The following is a 15432-nucleotide window of genomic DNA, read 5'->3' as shown; positions in this document are numbered from 1 at the left end:
TTTTTTTAATGCAATAAACTAGGTGGAACAACTAGTTAGAGCATCTGCCTCACAGTTCTGAGGAGTAGGATTCAAGTCTCGGCCCTGCCTGTGTGGAGTTTGCATGTTCTCCCCATGCCTGCGTGGGTTTTTTCCGGGCACTCCGGTTTGCTCCCACTTCCCAAAAACATGCATTCATTGAAGACTAAATTGCCCTCAAGTGTGATTGTGAGTGTTAATGATTTTGTTTCTATGTGCCCTGCGATTGGCTGGCAACCAGTTCAGGGTGTACCCAGGCTGTGCTTCCAGCTTCTGTATATTAGTTGGTCAGTTGTAATTAAGAGAACAACAATATTTCCTAATTTTCAACCGTTCAAAAGTCCTCATTTCCCCCAATGACCTCAAGAGGATGGAAAAAGTGTAAATATTAACAAATCCTTTTGAAGTCTCACCAGGTGAATAAGGCGTACAACTTATCTCAATGTAATGAAGTAGATCCAACAGAAGGCCTGGTTCAAAAATCCTGCCTTTGCAAAGATAATTAGTATTGCTGTTGTAGTCTTTTGTGTATTTGAATGTGCCCGCTTCATTTAAATCCATATGTGGTATGACGAGAGAACAAAGAAGATAGAGAGAGAGAGACCGCGAGAGCTAAAGCGCTAATGGGTTTTGCACTCGGCAGGACAAGCCCAACTTTTTTTCATGGGTGCAGCCTCCAAGCATGACTCAGCTCTGTAAGACTTAACCTTTGTGATTGAGGTGAGTGTTGTTGTGCCCAGCTGGCCATTGGCTGAGCCAAATCTTTGAGCAATTAGAGATGATGAGACAAGATCAGGAGACACCCATTGTGGACGTTGTCACTTCTGAGCACCATGACAAAGTGAGTGTGGCTGGCAGTGGTCCTGAAAAGGCCCCGAGAGAAATCAGACGTAAACAAGAAAGATTACAACAAAACTCCTAGCTTGCACTGAGTGAACCCACACCGAATCAATTTGTTGCAAGGCTAGTGTGTAATTACCCAGAATGTTTTATGTGTTAGTTATGGCTCATCTGTTTATTCTTGTGAATATACTACATTTGAGTTATTTGTTAAAGGTGTGAATTATGAAGGAACAGTCAAGAAAGTTCTCTTATGAAGGGTAATTCTCCACCATCTGGTTTAGCTCTTCTTGATCACTGGGTACGAGACTTTTGCACCCCCTCCCCCCCAACACAGACACACTCCCTTTTCTTTCTTTCTTTTCTTTTAAAAGTGAGAAACATTTCCATGGAATTACCTAGGACCATCCCCTGTATATAGCACATAATTGCCTATAGAGGCAGGTAGTGTATCCATACGTTGTACTCAAGTAAGAGTACTGTTACTTGAAAATCATGTGACTCCTGTAGAAGTTTAAAGTAGTCCTCCCAAAAATGGCTAGTGTAAGAGTAAAAAACATACACTTAAAACAACCTTACACAATTGCTGAGGAAATGGTGAGTAACTAATGATAAATTAAGGCGAATGGGGGCTAACATGCACAGCCAAACAACAAAAAAAAATACCTGCAATTTAAAACGAGGTGATTTTTTTTTTTTTTTCAAGTTAGAAGAGACTTGGAATGTCCATGTTTGGACAGAAAGTGCCAGACAAATACTACAATACATATAAAGTGTCATTTTCCTTCATTTAAAGGTCAACCCGACTCGCACACCATTGCCTTCAATTGACCCCTCCGTACAGGGCACTTAACCACGCCTCCTGAAGTGACGTCACGCCACATGCGCTGACGTAAGACAAACAGTAAAAATGGCAAATACAATACAATACATTCTGAACTGAGACAGACTCCATGCTTCTGATTTCATTCAAATCAACGATATATTATAGATTCTAAATACAATACATTCTTAACTGAGAGAGACGCCATGCTTCTGATTTCATTCAATCATTCACACGTAGCAATGTTATGCTAGCGGAGAACGTCTCATTCATTTATACGAGACGTGTATTAAAAATCAAATTTAGGGCATATCTTTGTGCAAACACAGTCTGGTTAAGCTTCGGCCGCGAGCCAGCAAGAAATCGATACGTTTGTGCAGTCCGATCATCGCTAAATATCGCTCAATAAAGAACAAGTGTGTCAATCGTTCACACGTAGCGGTGTTATGCTAGCGGAGAACGTCTCATTCATTTATACGAGACGTGTATTAAAAATCAAATTTAGCGCATATCTTCGTGCAAACACAGTCTGGTTAAGCTTCGGCCGTGAGCCAGCAAGAAATCAATACGTTTGTGCAGTCCGATCATCGCTAAATATCGCTCAACAAAGAATAAGTGTCAATCGTTCACACGCAGCAGTGTTATGCTAGCGAAGAACTTCGAATTCATTTATACGAGACATGTATATAAAATCAAATATAGGGCATACCTTCGTGCAAACATATGTGTTCCGGTTGATATTAGATGGATTTAGTTGATGATGCGGTCTTCCACAAAGTTTGATCCATTGAAGGCATTTTTCGTACTGGGTCTTCGGTTTTGGAAAGGGTACGAATCGAACTCCACCAACTAGCCTTTCAGGATACCTGTCGTCACTGTTACAAAGTCCGTGACTCCACCTCTTAACCATATTTTTTGTTAAATAACCCAAATAAGCGATAAAACGCTAACTAAACCTATACTGGACCATGCAATGTTGTCTGAGAAATGGGGGGAGCAAAAACAGGCTTTGGTTTATGCAGATCTCTGGCCTCTGATTGGTCAGTGACGCGGATTGCGCAATATCCACGGAGGGGTCAAATTGTCACAACGACCTTCCAAACATGGTCGAAATGTGGGCACTTTGTCGTATGTAATATTCACACATTTGCCTGGGACGTCCAACAGAAAATGTTGCGTGTGGTCATGTGACTTTGTTGTGTTAAACGTGACTATAGCTTAATTTGGATCGGAGCAAACAGTGGTCAATGCAGAAGTTGAAGTTTTGAATCTAAAGAGATAGGTCTTGCACAAAATACTTGATAAATAAGTAATATGTCATGGTGAGTAATCATGGTATTCGGGTGGACCCAAAAGCAGATTGAAGCGGAGGGAGTAGCTGTAAATGGTTTATATGGAGGGAGGTCAGGGTGTGTATTTCTGAGGCGTAGTAGTGGTTTGTAGGATCAAGGCATGGGTAGGAGGTTTAAGAACTTGACAGCATGGTTTGAGCAGGCAGCAAATCGGGAGACATGGGAGGAGTCCTGGAAGTGGAGGACAGCACAAGAATATGACAAATACAAATACGGATAGCCAGAAAATCAATTTACAAACAGGAGTGGACGTCATGAGAATCATGTATCATGATGTATGTATCATAAATGATTGTGAATACTCCTGGTGCCTGGTGGCAAACACACAAAATCCCCCCAAGATCCAAAAGAGGAAGTGCAGGGCGTCAATCATGTCAGTACCTCTCCCCAAACGGATGCCTCCAGACATCCTACCAGGCTTCTCGGGGTGAGCCGCATAAAAGTCCCTAATCCCGGAGCGTTCCTCTATACCATACCCCTCGCAGTCTGCAGGGAACTGAAAGCTCATACCCAGGGGCCCCACATCAAGGATCCATGGAGTGGGTACGGTCAGAGGGTTATGGGTACTGGTGCAAACAGGCTTGAGTAGGGATATATAAAATAGATCTTCAGAGATACGGGACATTTCAATTACTGAGGTGACATTGATGATTTTAGTAATAGGAAAGGGACCAATGGAGTGATTCGGTATAGAGAGAGGTCATGAGAAGAAAGCCAAACCATCTGGTCTACCTTGTATTCTGGCATGGAACAGCGATGAAGCTAAATGACTTATTGTAGCCCTGGCATCCTTCCAAATTGATGGTACTAATTGAAGGCGCTCTGTCATCGCAGGAACTTCCACCATATGTTCCTGTTCCTTCAATAGAGAAGATTGGTAACCATATCATGCCATGAAGGGAGCATACCTGTGATGGAGCTACTGAGGGGAGTTATGGGCTTATTCAACCCAGGAGAGGAAGTTGCTCCAGGAGGTAGGATTGCGTGCAGCAATGCAGCGAAGAACAGGTTTTGATTTGCCCGCTGTCTGGCCTTTGGATTGGGGTGGTAAGCGGAAGACAGGTTGGCTTCTCTCTCCACCACTTCCAAACCTGGGAGGAGAAGTGAGGAACTTGGCCCAAGACAATGTTAATATAGATAGCGTGAAGTCTGAACATGTGATGGACTAGAGCAGGAGCGAGAAAAACTTTTGGCTCAGGGGACACTTTGACAGGCAAGCCAGTTCAGCATTTGCTTAACTGTATCCATTACTTGGTTATGGACACCACACAAGTTACAGCTACCTCAACATGAACACAAATAACGCCATTACTTCCACCAATGTAATTTTGCTTGTGAATAGCAAGAAAACGTGATAAGAGTACGCAAATATTTATCCAGCAAAGCTGTAGCTGATTGAAGGCAGGGTGAAGCACTTCCGTGACATCAGCGCGTTAAAGCAGCTCACAGTTCGGACTAAAATGAAGTTGAAAGTTCTCACTTTTGATTGGAAATATTATTTAAGATTTGTATTGAAAATACTTCAGTGAGATACTTCTTAACCTCCATGACTAATTAATGACTGCACATGTTGGGATGGCCTCAAATGCACTGCACACTTGACATGCCAGTAAATAATAAAATTATTTATAAATTTAAAAAGAAAACACCAAAAATACACTTTTTACAAAACAAAATCAAAATACTGTGGTGACAGTGAAACTATGCATTTATTTACACTTTTAAAGTTTTGCACTGTCAGTGTACATTGTCGACTCAATCACCTCCCAATCCCTTTCTTTCCACAATTCAGGTAACAGTAAGTTCATTGATTTATGAAACACTTGCAAATGTTTGGGAAATGAATCTTTAAATCATCACTATGCAACCATGCTTTACTGTAAAACAATCTGGTTACTCTGTCAGGGAAATTACTGCATTACTTCACTGCTCTGCATTCACTGTTTACATTTTTTTCTCCTTGTTACACTGCTGATGTTTGATGTCGGATGTTTGCTCAACTGACAAAATTACAGTTTGGGGAGTTTTGTTTTTTTCCATTTTAATGTTTGTGTTGTTTAAAAGATGGATGTTTGACTCAAACAAGCAACTATTTACGATGTCATCATTATTGTCACAGGGTTGACTATCCCAACTGGCTAGATACTACCATTCAGCTCATGAATACATCATGTTACAGTGAAGAAAATAAGTATTTGAACACCCTGCTATATTGCAAGATCTCCCACTGAGAACTCATGGAGGGGTCTGAAATTTCCATCGTAGGTGCATGTCCACTGTGAGAAAGATAATCTAAAAAGAAAATCCAGAAATCACAATGTACAATTTTTTTCAACGATTTATTAGTGATACAGCTGCAAATAAGTATTTGAACACTTGTCTATCAGCTAGAATTCTGACACTCAAAGACCTGTTAGTCCCCCTTTAAAAGTCCACCTCCACTCCATGTATTATCCTGAATCAGATGCACCTCTGTGAGGTCGTTAGCTGCATAAAGATACCTGTCCCCCCCATGCAATCAGTAAGACTCAAACTTGTAACACGGCCGAGACCAAAGAGCAGTCCAAAGACACCAGAGACACAATTGTACAACTCCACACGACTGGAAAGGGCTACAGAGAAATTGCCAACCAGTTTAGTGAAAAAAAGTCCACTGTTGGACCAATCATTAGAAAATGGAAGAAGCTAAACATAAGACGCTCAATCCCAATCGGAATGGAGCCCCATGCAAGATATCACCTCGTGGGGTCTCAATGATACTTAGAAAGGTGAGGAATCAGCCCAGGACTACACCACAGGACTTGGTCAATGACCTGAAAAGAGCTGGGACCACCGTTTCCAAGGAGACTGTTGGTAATACACTAAAACGTCATGGTTTGAAATCATGCATGGCACGGAAGGTTCCCCTGCTTAAACCAGCACATGTCAAGGCCTGTCTTAAGTTTGCCAATGACCATTTGGATGATACGAAGGAGTCATGGGAGAAAGTTTAGTGGTCAGATGAGACCAAAATTGAACTTTTTGGTCATAATTCCACTAACCGTGTTTAGAGAGACGAATGATGACTTCCATCCCAAGAACACCATCCCGACTGTGAAGCATGGGGGTGGGAGCATCATGCTTTGGGGGTGTTTTTCTACACACGGGACAGGACGACTGCACTGTATTGACTAGAGGATGACCGCGGCCATGTATTGTGAGATTTCTGGGAACGTCTTTCCCTCAGTTACAGCATTGAAGATGGTTTGTGGCTGGGCCTTTCATCATGACAAAGAACCGAAGCACACAGCCAAGAAAACCAAGGAGTGGCTCCATAAGAAGCATATCAAGCTTCTGGCGTGGCCTAGCCATTCTCCAGACCTAAACCCAATAGAAAATCTTTGGAGGGAGCTGAAACTGCATGTTTCTCAATGACACTCCAAAAACCTGTCTGATCTAGAGAAGATCTGTGTGGAGGAGTGGGCCAAAATCCCTCCTGCAGTGTGTGCAAACCTGATGAACAACTACAGGAAACGTTTGACCTCTAATTGCAAACAAAGGCTACTGTACCAAATATTAACATTGGTTTTCTTAGGTATTCAAATATTTATTTGCAGCTGTATGACATAAATAAATCATACATTGTGATTTCTGGCTTTTTCTTTTCAGATTATCTCTCTCACAGTGGACACGCACCTATGTTGAAAATTTCAGAGCCCTCCATGATTTCTAAGTGGAAGAACTTGCAATATTGCAGGGTGTTCACATACTTTTCTTCACTGTGTATGTACATTACACATCTGGCAGTATCTTTTGCATCAATTACAGTGTGTCCTTATCGTATTTGGCAATGTTTGTCACTTGTCCAACAGCGCGTCCATCTACAACAAAATACGTTTTTTAAATTTATGAATGTGTAAAATGTATGTATTTTACTTTAAATAATCTAAAGCACATTGAGTTACCATTTGTATGAAATGCACGATATAAATAAAATAACTTTGCTTTGCTTCAGGGACAAAACGTCCTTATTTTTGATGAACACTTATTGTACTAGTATGTTTTAAGGTTTTTTATGATAGTAGTACTTGGAGGTGGAACTTGATGTAAAATGTTGAACTACAACTTCAGAGCTTTATCATATGATTGTCATTAACTACTCTAAATGATCTGATTATGTGGATAAATCGTGTATATAATTGAACTGCAATACTTTGTATTTTTGGGCAGCACAGTGGAACATGTGGCTCGGACATCTGCCAGCAAAGATTCTGGATTCGAATCTGAGCTCGGGCCTTTCTCTATGGAGTTTATGACATCTCACTACACGTACTTGTGCGAGTTATGTCCAGGTATTCCGATATTATCCCACATTTAAAAAAATATCACAAAATAGGAAATTTAAAGGGTCTAAATCACTCATATTTATGAGTGTAAGTTTGAATGGGTTTTCTATGCTCAGTAATTTACGGGAATCAATCCAGGGCCTGCCCGTGTGTGTTTGTCTATAGAGTATGTATGTATGTATCAGGGTTATAATAATTTGGGATTTTTCATTATACTCAGGGTTGGTACGGTAGGTGACTAGTTAGCACACCCTCGGCGATGTGGAGTTTGCACGTTCCCCCCCATGCCTGCGTGTGTGTACTCTGAGGTTCCTCCCGCATCCCAATAACTTGCATAGTAGTTTAATTTAGGACTCAAATATGTCCTTAGGTATGAATATGAGTGTGAATTGTTGTTAGTGTTAGTTTCTATATGCTGTGCGATTGGCTGGCGACCAGTCCAGAATGTACCCCACCTCAGGCTCAAAGTTACCTGGGATAGACTCCAGCACGCTCCTGACCCTCATGTGGATAAGCAAAATTAAAAATTAATGAATGGATGTTAGTTTTTATTTAATTTTGACATTTATGAGCCAAATGGAGGCTTTTTGTCAGATTTTAAGTATTATTGATACAGTACATCACTATAATTTTCAACCAAGCCATTGAGGGAGGAAAAATATTACAGTATTTATTACAATATTTGAAATTTAAATGTTTTTCATTTATTTATTTTTTACCGTGGTACATGCACAGTGAGACGCTGTACCATAGATACATAACTGTGCTGAGTATTGCTGCACCCTGCCTGCTGAAAAAGGTTGCTGGCAGGTCGAGTTGTATTCCAGTTTTTAGCTGAGCTTTTTTCATACTACTTCTTTCCTAAAAAATAAAACCCATTTGCCTCAGTTAAAGTTGCAAGGCACTATTCAACATCCGTGTTTCAAAATAATTTTACCTCCATGTTACCTTTCAAAAGGCCATGAGGTCAGCTAATTCAAACGAGTGGGTTAACGCCAAGGATGAATGTGTGAAAAGTGTTGTTTTGATTGAACTCGTAAAATCTATTAATTATGCCCTGATTTGTAGGCACCTTCTGTATTATGAGAAATCAAATTGTAGTTCTACAATAGTGACTTTGGAGCATTTTCTACCAAAGAACACAACGACAACAATGATCACCTTGGTCTTCATTGAACATGTAACTATGAGGCCTTGACAGCTGTGAAAGAAGCTTTGTCAACGCATCCTTTGAAAAGCAATACGCAGGTTGAGCCAATGGATGGGGCTCTTTTAAAAGTGTTGAAATGCTCAGAAACAGTGAATCAGTTTAGGCTAATTCTCTCGGTTTCTCTATCCCTACAGTGAAGGTGTTAGCTAGTCGGTAAATGTCTTACCTGTTTCCATTAGCAACAAAAAAGACCTGGAAGCAAAAGTAGGCTTTGTGGCAAAGTTGCCAATTGGTCTGGCGAGTTATGAATGCATAATCTATGAAAGTTAAACTTTTCCAATGCAATTATAGAAATAAATAAACTATTCCATGATATTCAAATTTTTTGGAAAGCTCTGTATTTTACAAACAATTGTGTTGAAACTTTCAGTAGTGATCCAAAGTGTGATTGGTAATAGACAGCTATTGAACTAAGGATTATGTTGGAGGTTTTCATTTTTCAGCCTTGACCAGAGAGATCTCACAGCGACAGGCTGCTTTGTTGAATCAGATGTGTCAGACAAAAGCTGCTCCGCAGTTTAGACTCAGAAACTACAGCAATGCAGCCTCTTAGGGAATAGCATTAGTGCAGCACTTATATTTCACACAAATAGTAATTGCGCTGTGTATTTGTAAAAGAGGTCATATAATCTAAATGTTAGAAACTGTGTTTGGAATTTGGGTCGGTCTTGTTCAGGGCTTTGACAGTGAGATAAAAAAAAAAAAGCATTTGAAGTCTTCGATGGTGTTGGGTGGATTTATTTTGATGGGATATTAGACCTTATCCCTTGTTTATTCATATTTTTGATTGTTATACAGATCATTGTTTTTTTTCTTTTTTTTCGTGTCCGCCATAATTTCTTCCAGATGTTCAGACTCAACCAGCCCACACAAGCCATCGTGTCTATGAGTTTGTAATGGATTCAGGAGCCTATAATAGCTTTAGACAATCATGACGGGCCTGCAAGCATCATTGGATGGGGTCACAGAAGCCCTCCGATGAGGGCGGGCGGCCGGCCAGTCATGGTTGGATGACGGGATCATGTGAGCACAGCGTGACGACAGAGGTAGATTTGGACGGACACCTCCTCGGGCTTGCTTGGTAATGATGAAACAAGATTGGCTCCTCTGTGCAATGAATGGCTCAGATGCTCGCAACGAAACACCAGCCACTTATAAACATCCACTTTGTAGATCTTTTAATTTCCAGATAATGTATATGTTTTACAGATTACCTAGTGATGGGAGTGTTTTGGACAGAATGACATTTCACCATTAAGCCTTTCATATCATCATTCTTACACAATTATATATATATATATATATATATATATATATATATATATAGAATAGCAGGGATTTGATTAGAGCGTCTCTCCAAGTTGGAGTGTATATTTACACAAAAGATCTGTGTCAGACAAAAAACAAGGTAAATGAGGAAAACAGCTGTGAGAGTTCATGGACATAAAAACAGTCACACTGCCACCTTTTCCATTGAAATATCTTGTAGGATGATCAAATAGCAGGTGACCTCTGCCAATTTATTGGTCTCATCTTTCTGGCTAGCTGCCATGTTTGTGATGGGGAGCCAGGAGTGACAGCAAAGAAGCAGAGCCCAAAATTTACAACAGTAGAGGAAAGAGGCTGCAAAGGAGATCAACTTAAGGCAAGATGCTTTGATTTGTGACATCCTTCTTGTGGATATGGTAGACTTGTTATTTCCAAAAGCCTCTTTCCCACAGAGAGTTCAATCACTTTTTAAGTTTCCTTTTAAACAGGAATGGCATTTTCTACCTTGGTTGATGCAAAGTGACAGCGAGGTGCAAACAACCTTGCCGTTGCACAACCACAATCACTACTTTCCTTTGTCATCCAGTTTTCCCTTTCATAATTCAGACCATTTGTTGGCGCATCTTTGTTTTGCCTGTTTCTATTTTCCTAGGCTACAAGGCTAACCTTGAGTGAATCACATGTTTGATAGTACTGATTGCATTTCTGGAAAAAAAAATGCTTTGAGAACTTTCACCTCACACACATCTCATTTTACAGGTAACGACGGTCTTGAGTTAAAGAGCCAGAACATTGACATTCACACTGACTTGAATTCTCTGGACTGTGAAAGTCACTTTGAAGATGTTTACCTTTCTGCTTCCAAATTTGTATTGTCCTTGAAACAATTTTCATAAGAGGAAATAATTAGGCGTGTTCTCCGGCTTTAAAAACATTGCTATACATTTTCGTGTGAGCCCGAGAACATTTTTGTATGCAGCCATCATTTGTGTGTTGTGTGTGTGTCTTATCCCTTAAACCGAAGCAAACATTTGACTAATAAACAATCACCATGCCACCAATCCAAAATACTTAATAATCATGATTTGATCTCTGTTAGGGTTAGGGTCACGGTAGTCCCAACAGATGAAATGTTTGGTCATTTAATTTAACACAAAGCTGATAGATTTGCAGGAAGCCATGGATTATTTGTTGTATGATTGGAAACAGGTGGAGAAACTGGTTTATTGTACCCTTTGCCATCTCATGGAAGCCTTATGTCTGCAACTAACCGTTGCATAAATAGATAAAGATATATTTGTAATTAATAACTTGGCTAATTTCCCTTGGGACCCCTGACGATCTTTCACGGCACACCAGGGATCCATGGGTCCCTGGTTGTGAATATCTGATAGACGCTTCCTTCTGTGTTATGTTAAGCCAAGCGTTCGGGGATTGTACAATACCTGAAACCTGGAAAAGAAGTTGTTTTGAAAGCAAACTCTCTCCGGTATCACCACTGTACACTTTGATTCAAATTCTATATGTATATAATTTTGAGACTATGTGAGTCCCGTGATGCACATGTCATGGAAACAATGAGTCCCAACCCTGGAACAATGAGTCATTGCAATTTTTCGTCACGGAATACAGATACAATAATCCTCTGCCCTTCTATATAGTGAATTTGTATTAATTTGTGAGTTGATCTTTTCTACTTTTTGTATAATATTTTTGGTTTCCATTGCTCTTGCACTATTTATTTAGGCCTTTGACGATCTACATTTTTCCAAAACCCCAACACTAAACACTATTTTTTTTATTAAATGCCACTGATAAATTTGAGGGCGGCACAGTGGGCTCACCTGCAAAGCATTGGCTTCACAGTTCTGAGGGCCCGGGTTCAATCCCAGCCCTCCCTGTGTGGAGTTTGCATGATTTCCCCTTTGCCTGCGTAGGTTTACACCGCGCACTCTGGTTTCTTCCCACATTCCAAAAACATGCAACATTAATTGGACACTTTAAATTGCCCCTTGGCGTGATTGTGAGTGCGACTATTGTTTGTCTTGATGTGCCCTGCGATTGGCTGGTAACCAGTACAGGGTGTACCTTGGCTCGTGCCCGTTGACAGCTGAGATAGGCTCCATCACTCCCCATGACCCTTGTGAGGACAAGTGGCTAAGAAAATGGATGGCTGGATGGATGGATGAATGGATGGATGATAAATTTGATATTAGAGCATAATAAAGATTTGTATACATCTTAGAAATGCTGTTCTAGTAATAAATCACATGACCATGTATAATGCTCTCCCATTTGATTAAAAAAATAAAATGAAATTAGAGCTCAATTTCATAGTAATAGTAGGTAAATTAAAAGAGAGTTGTAATGTGTTTAAATAAAGTGCTGAACATTAAATTAAACAAAAGTTTGAGTAGCCTTTTTTCTGTTTGGCATCTTGACCATCCATCCATCAATTTTCAACACCGCTTGTCCTTGTTAGGGTCATGGGGTGCTTGAGCTGTTCCAGCTGACTTCAGGCAAAAGACGGACTACACCCTGAACTGGTTGCCAGTCAGTTGCAGGGCCAGGGCACATGGACAATCTTGACACAACAGTGAAGTCTCAAACAATTTTACTTATTTTATATTTAACAAATCTGACCAACTGAAGAGTTACTGATGGTGTAGTGGTACACACGCCTGACCGCTCGTCCGGGCAGCGTGGGATCGATTCCCACTCTGTGGTCTTGTCGATGTGTTCCCTGCGACTGACTGGGGACCAGTTCAAGGTGGAGTTTGCCTTTTTTTCTGAAGTTAGCTGAGATAGGCTCTCACGCTCCGGCAACCCTTGTGAGGATAAGCGTCTTGGAAAACGGGTGGATGGATAAACAACTGAACTGTTCTAGAGGAGACTTGTGTTAGAAGCCTTTGATATGTTTCATAATGGTGTTTTATGAACATATGAACTTTCAATAAGTGCTCCCAGTGAAACCTTGCTCCTGAGAAATTCAAACAAAAATAACACTGATCATTCCATTTTAAGCGCTTTCCAAAGTGATTTTATTGAACTCAACTTTCACGTTGTGTCTCTCTCTCTATCCCCTGGTATGTTTCTTGTCTCTCTGGGCTGCGCGCAATCAGTGATTTGATAGGCTTGAGTTGGTGAGCTAAACTTGCATGTGATTGGTTGGTACTTTTCATCATTACCGTAAGGTGGCGTGGGTAATTTCTTTCACTTTTGGCTACGATGTCGGTACGTATGAGACTGCTTCTGAGTCTGGATGTGCACCTCTTTCTGATGTCGCCACTATTAACTGAGCCAGAGTGAGCTGATTAGCTCCTGAACTCGCTAGCTCAACAAATACTTAATAAATACTTCAGTTTCCCCTAAAGTGTCCTAAGTGTGTGCGGCTACGCGGCCAAAGCCGTTCCGCCAGTAGGTCGCTGCATCATGAGCGGCGACTACAGCAATGAAAAGGTATCAAGTCTGGAAAAAAACAAATGCAGTTTGTCAGATGATGTGAATGACAGTGAGGAGACTTCAATCATTTGACCGCAGGTTCAATGAGGAACTGTAATAATGGAGAAGATCTGAATATTAAAAGAGGTCCTGTTAAGCTCTGTAGGTGAGGAGGAGCAACCTGTAAATGTGGCGGGATGACTGGAAGACGTGTTTGAGAGTCGGTGTGATGTGATGCCAAGGTTTGATCCAGGTGAGAACACTGGCAGCAGAGATCTGCACAAATTGCAGTCAGTCCAGTGCTTTGCTTGGGAGCCTGAAAAGGAGTCGGTAACAATTTTCCAGATGGGAAGTGATGGATGCCTGGGCGAGGGCCTCAGAAACAGCTGTAAGAAGGCGCATCTGATGGAAAGCAATTATGCGATCTCACAGGTTTTAATGAAAACATAGTTTTTTTTGGGGTCAATAGGTAACTATTTTATTTGGGGGGGAAAAAAAAGCATAATGTGGTGTTAGAAAATGCCTTGTCGTTCTTAAATACCAACAAGATCAGTCTTATGGCGCTTCAGCTCTATTTTGTCTTCCGCTTTGCTGCAGTTTGTTTCTACCAGTCGATCACCAAGGCAGTTATGGTTGATCCCAACTTCATGCCATTTAAAAAAAAAAAAAAGTCATCAATCTGGCAGTATGATTGATTGACATTCTGTTTGACCAATCCTGACCTCTCGTGACATGTCACTGCGCATGTGCTCATTAAAACGGGTTCTAGCAAGCTGGCCTCCCATTTACCGTCTGTCTCTTGCTTTTTCTATAGGAGTCGCTGCGATACATCCCACCCGCCGCACTCAGTAGAACCCCCCCCCCATCTAGACTTCCTAACCCAGTGGTTTTCAAACTGGGGGGCTACCATAAACTACCATGAACACATTTCATTAAGTTCCACCCAGCTGTTGTTCATGTCTTTGTTGATTAAGAATAATGTTTGTAATGGGGCAGGGTGCTGAAAATTAGCAAGAGTTGAAGATTCGATGGGTGTGTGTGTGTAAATGGGGGGGGGGGACTGATATTTTCATCTCCAAAAATGGTGGCGCTGCAAAAAATGTTTGGGAACCACTGTCCCAACCAGATTGTTGAGCCACCTCATCTGACACTTTGGCTGCATTCAGAGGCTTGCCGTAATTGCCATAAAATAAAACCCCTGAATCTACTCCGACCACATCATCCAGAAAAAAAACAAAATAAAAGTAAAAAAAAATCTTGATTGTCATCACTTAAAATAGAAAAACCCTGAAAAACAAATAAAGGCCAACGCTCTACAGCTGCGCCACCATGCCGCCCCCTGAATACATTTTTGTATATTTTGTTAGATCCATTGAACAAATAAATTAACAAAAATACTACTTTTGTGATTGTTACGTTTCACTTTTTCTGACCTTCTTCTTTTTCTTTTGGCTTGTCCCGATAGGGGTCGCCACAGTGTGTCATCTTTTTCCATCTAAGCCTATCTCATGCATCTTCCTCTCTAACACGCAGTCCTCATGTCCTCCCTCACCACATCCATAAACCTTCTCTTTGGTCTTCCTCTCGCTCTTTTGCCTGGAAGCTCCATCCTCAGCACCCTACCACCAATATACTCACTCTCTCGCCTCCGAACATGTCCAAACCATCGAAGTCTGCTTTCTCTAAGATTGTCTCCAAAACATCCAACTTTGGCACACCCTCTAATGAGCTCGTTTCTAATCCTATCCAACCTGTTCACACCAAGCTGGAACCTCAGTATTTTCATTCCTGCTACCTCAAGTTCTGCTTCCTTCAGAGCCACCGTCTATAATCCATACATCATGGCCGGCCTCATTACTCACTTTTTCTGACCTGGAAACCTGAAATTATTCCAAATGACTGATGAAATGGTGCCTCTTCATTCTGGTTTACATGAACAGGATTTGTGGGGCCAATCATCCATCAGTAAGTTAAAAAAAAAAAAAAGAAACAATCGATCACAAGATGGAGCAACATGTATATTTAATGGACTTTTTCATTTAATGCATATACTTGTATACTGTTCTCTGATCAGGTTATGTAGTCAACTCAGTCAAATCAACATGACAGAAATAAAGGTTGCTAACTTACTTGATATAAATTAATTTATAGTAA

The 15432-nt window shown here is 40.8% G+C and overlaps 1 protein-coding gene across 3 annotated transcripts in view; it reads left to right on the top strand.

Annotated features, from left to right (window-relative positions):
• LOC133501889 (zinc finger protein 469) overlaps positions 1–15432 on the top strand; it is a 256716-nt gene that overhangs the window by 7692 nt on the left and 233592 nt on the right. Inside the window, exon 2 of one of the 3 annotated variants that reach the window (XM_061822033.1) lies at positions 3868–4007. The exons of the other annotated variants lie outside the window; for them this stretch is intronic. The gene's annotated coding sequence lies outside the window, so the exon portion shown is untranslated. The remainder of the gene's footprint in view (positions 1–3867; positions 4008–15432) is intronic. 3 annotated transcript variants of the gene reach the window in all.

Source organism: Syngnathoides biaculeatus, chromosome 6, assembly GCF_019802595.1.
Source record: "Syngnathoides biaculeatus isolate LvHL_M chromosome 6, ASM1980259v1, whole genome shotgun sequence".
In the NCBI taxonomy this organism is placed as follows: Eukaryota; Metazoa; Chordata; class Actinopteri; order Syngnathiformes; family Syngnathidae; genus Syngnathoides; species Syngnathoides biaculeatus.
The sequence above is the reverse complement of the archived record's forward strand: the minus strand, read 5'-3'. Positions and strand labels throughout refer to the sequence as shown.